The following is a 4,692-nucleotide window of genomic DNA, read 5'->3' on the forward strand; positions in this document are numbered from 1 at the left end:
TGGACAGTCTGTGGTGCAACGTGGCATTGGTGGATGGAGCGAAACATGATGTCCCAGATGTGCTCAATCAGATTCAGGTCTGGGGAACGGGCAGGCCAGTCCATAGCATCAATGCCTTCCTCTTGCAGGAACTGCTGACACACCCCAGCCACACGAAGTCTAGCATTGTCTTGCATTAGGAGGAACCCAGGGCCAACCGCACCAGCATATGGTCTCACAAGGGGTCTGAGGATCTCATCTCGGTACCTAATGGCAGTCAGGCTACCTCTGGCAAGCACATGGAGGGCTGTGCGGCCCCCCAAAGAAATGTCACCCCACACCATTACTGACCCACCGCCAAACCGGTCATGCTGGAGGATGTTGCAGGCAGCAGAACGTTCTCCACGGCGTCTCCAGACTCTGTCACGTCTGTCACATGTGCTCAGTGTGAACCTGCTTTCATCTGTGAAGAGCACATTGTGCCAGTGGCGAAAATGCCAATCCTGGTGTTCTCTGGCAAATGCCAAGCGTCCTGCACGGTGTTTGCCTGTAAGCACAACCCCCACCTGTGGACGTCGGGCTCTCATACCACCCTCATGGAGTCTGTTTCTGACCGTTTGAGTGGACACATGCACATTTGTGGCCTGCTGGAGGCAGAGCCGGCCCTACAATGGAGCCGACTGGGGCAATTGCCCCAGGCGGCACTTTAGAAGGGGCGGCACTTTGCCGCCCCAAGAGTTTTTTTTGGTTGGTTGTTTTGAAGTGGAGGAAAGAGAGAGGGGCGCCGAGTAGTTTTCGCTTACCCGCTCGGCGCCCCTCTCTCTCTCCTCTGCGGTGAGTCTCCCTGTTCAGTCTCGGTGCCGGCTTGTAATGATGAGCGCCGGAAGTGGCGTCAATTTTCGGCGCTCAGCATTACAAACCGGCACCGTGGCAGAGCAGGGAGACTCGCCGGCAGGACTCTTTAAAGGTAAGTACCGGGGGGGGAGAATAATGGCGTCAGCCGACGCGGGGGGGGCGGCATTTTAAACTTCGCCCCAGGCGGCGTTAAGTCTTCGGCCGGCCCTGGCTGGAGGTCATTTTGCAGGGCTCTGGCAGTGCTCCTCCTGCCCCTCCTTGCACAATGGCGGAGGTAGCGGTCCTGCTGCTGGGTTGTTGCCCTTCTACAGCCTCCTCCATGTCTCCTGATGTACTGGCCTGTCTCCTGGTAGCGCCTCCATGCTCTGGACACTATGCTGACAGACACAGTAAACCTTCTTGCCACAGCTCGCATTGATGTGCCATCCTGGATGAGCTGCACTACCTGAGCCACTTGTGTGGGTTGTAGACTCCGTCTCATGTTACCACTAGAGTGAAAGCACCGCCAGCATTCAAAAGTGACCAAAACATCAGCCAGGAAGCATAGGAACTGAGCAGCGGTCTGTGGTCACCACCTGCAGAACCACTCCTTTATTGGGGGTGTCTTGCTAATTGCCTATAATTTCCACCTGTTGTCTGTTCCACTTGCACAACAGCATGTGAAATTGATTGTCCATCAGTGTTGCTTCCTGAGTGGACAGTGTGATTTCACAGAAGTGTGATTGACTTCGAGTTACATTGTGTTGTTTAAGTGTTCCCTTTATTATTTTGAGCAATGTGTATATATATATATATATATATATATATATATATATTACCTGTAACAGGAACAAAATAAAGCTACTTACCCCAGCACTCACAAGCTTATAATCGATCGGAAGGGTGAGTGAGGCTGATTTGATTGTAATGAGAGTGCAGTGGAGATGTCAGTGGCCTGGTGATCTCAAAGATTGCTTAATTTCAGAATCCAGGTAGCAGGGCTACTACTTGGATAGATTGTCTAACAGAATAAGTAAGGGAATACCATAAAATAGGCTTAGCACAGGATATTTTTTCAAGATGTAAGCAGGAAGACCTTAGAGGAGACACAAGTTGTGCACAGAAAAGAGGGGAGTTAGGCGAGTGAGTGGAGATAAGAGCAGATACGTAGGGTAGGGAAGTGTTGTTAAAGGCTCTGCAAGTAAGGTTCAGGGATTGAAATACTAATCCGGACATTGTGAGGAGCCAGTGAAGGCTCTTGTAAAGTCGGCCAGCCAGTAGATAAAGTGCAATGGGCCAAGAAAATTAGTCTGGCGAAGGCAAACAAAATGGATTGGAGTTGGAAAGGTGGGAGTTTTTTTTCGTAGGTGAAGGAAGCAAGTGAATCCCTGTGCGATGAAGTCAAATATAACACTGAGCTAATAGTAACATTGCTGATTATGATGAAGATATCAGGAATTTGGGATACAGGCGCAGCGGAAATGACCAACTGCTCAACCTTTGATATACTGAACTTTAGGGAGTGGGATGCCCTCCACAATGCAATTTCAGAAAGAGAGTTTGTGAAACCAGTTAGAAGAGGGTGCAGGAGGGAAGGTAAGTTAGTCTAACATAATAACAGAGATGACAGTGGTATCCAGAAGTTTTTTGTTCAGGAGATGAGATGTACCTCAAATCAACCTCAGAGAGCAGTACAGGGGGCAAGCAGGGGCCACAGAAGGAGACGTTAAAATTTAGAGGGGTAAGATTTGAGCCAAGAGAGAACTGTGCCACAGATACCACTGAAATAAAGGGATTGCAGGGGAAAGTGGGTTAACAGTATCAAAGGCTGCAGAGAAGCCCAAGAGGATGTGTAAGTTCAGTCTTAGTGGTGAAAGCTCTCTTAGTAGAGAGCATTAAGTAAATGGGGGTGTTTCCTATGAGGGGCACTTTTTAAAAAAAAATTGCTGTCATGGAACTCACCAATACAAGCAATTGCACTTTACAATGTGCCGCTTGCATCGCCACTTAAAACACGCTTCATTTTTGTCAGCATAGTCATGCATTTTAAAAAAAACAACACATTGAATTGAATTGAATTGAATTGAATTCCCATGAGGCTCAGTCAGACATACTACTTCCATGATGCTGGCTAAGCATCATGGGAAGTGCAGTTAACTCTAGATAAAGCTTCAGATGTTAGCTGTGAATTACAATTCCCATGATGCTCATCCAGCCAGGTGTCCACCATAATGCTGGCTGAGTATCATTGGAAGAGTCAACAGGGTCCTTACACACTGCCTTTACACACACCTGCCCATAAACACACATATACACTGCCTTTACACACACACATATACACATACACTGCCCTCCCACACATACACATACATATACACTGCCCTTACACACACACACACACACACATATACATGTACACTGCCCTTACACACATATACACTGCTCTTGCACACACACAGATACAGGTACACTGCCCTTATACACACCTGTCTTTACACTGCCTTTACACACACATATTATTATTATTATACTTTATTTATAAAGCGCCGACAGATCCCATAGCGCTGTACAAAGAAGAAAATGTAACAGATAACGACAAGTACAATACAGCAATTGACATACAGATACAAGAGGAATGAAGGGCCCTGTTCCTGCAGGAACTTACAATCTAGGTGACACACATACACTGCCCTTACACACACACACATATACAAATACACTGCCCTTACACACACCTGCCTTTACACACATCTACACATACACTGCCTTTACACACACATATAAACATACACTTCCCTTACACACACATATACACATACGCTGTCCATACACACACCTGTGTTTACACACATATACACATACACTGCCTTTACATGCCAACTTACAAATACCTACACTGCTCTTACACCCACCTTCCCATACACACACACACACACATGCATATACATACACTGCCCGTACACCCCTTTTTCCCCATCTCTTACAGCCTCCTCCATCCACCATCCTTCATCATCCATCCTGTGTGAGCAAGAGGTCTATCACTTCAGACAGACGCGCCAGCTATTGATGCAGAGCACGGGGGTACAACGTCATATCCCTGCGCTCTGCATTTTTTGTAGCGATTAGGGAGCAATAAAGCTGAAGTGACACACCTCACACTCCTTAATGTTGAACCGACTAGAGGGAGATTGTGATCTTCCAACTAGTCCTGCTGGCTGCAGCTGCTGATCTGGTGGCTATGAGCCCCCTCGCAGCTAGACCCAAGGTGAGTACCACTCTCTCCTCGTCCTTCCTCCGCCCCTGCAATGCGGGACAGAGGTAGGGATAGGTGGAACAGAGTACCAAAATCCGGACTGTCCTGTACAAATCGGGACAGTTGGGGGCATGTTGAACCAATAACTACTGGCAATAATACAAGTTAAAAGTACATTGAAAGATAACAAGCTGTCAGCCAGTACACATAGAAACATAGTATTTGATGGCAGATGAGGACCATTCTGCTTATTTTTCTGATGTAAAGACTCAAACCTTAATCAGCCCTCACTCTCTTTTTACATTCATATATGCCATGCATATTAAAATTAATTCAGTGTATTAGCCTCTCCCACCTCTTCTAGGAGGCTGTTCCACGTATTTACCACAGCATAAAAAATGTCACATTGTTTATACTTTGGGCTTTATAATATAAATAACTTAATTGCCAAGAATTGCTAATGTTTTCATCATTTGGTTTTTCAGCACCGCAAGGCTGTAATTTTCCCAAACAACCACTAGATGTGCTCTACGCCTCTTCCCGAACAGCCTTTACACTAATGATGCCGCACTGGACGTTCTTTAAACCCTGACGTCATTGCGTATTTTCTTCCGCCTTTGGATGCG

This window comes from Spea bombifrons, chromosome 3 (genome assembly GCF_027358695.1).
Source record: "Spea bombifrons isolate aSpeBom1 chromosome 3, aSpeBom1.2.pri, whole genome shotgun sequence".
Lineage (NCBI taxonomy): Eukaryota > Metazoa > Chordata > Amphibia > Anura > Pelobatidae > Spea > Spea bombifrons.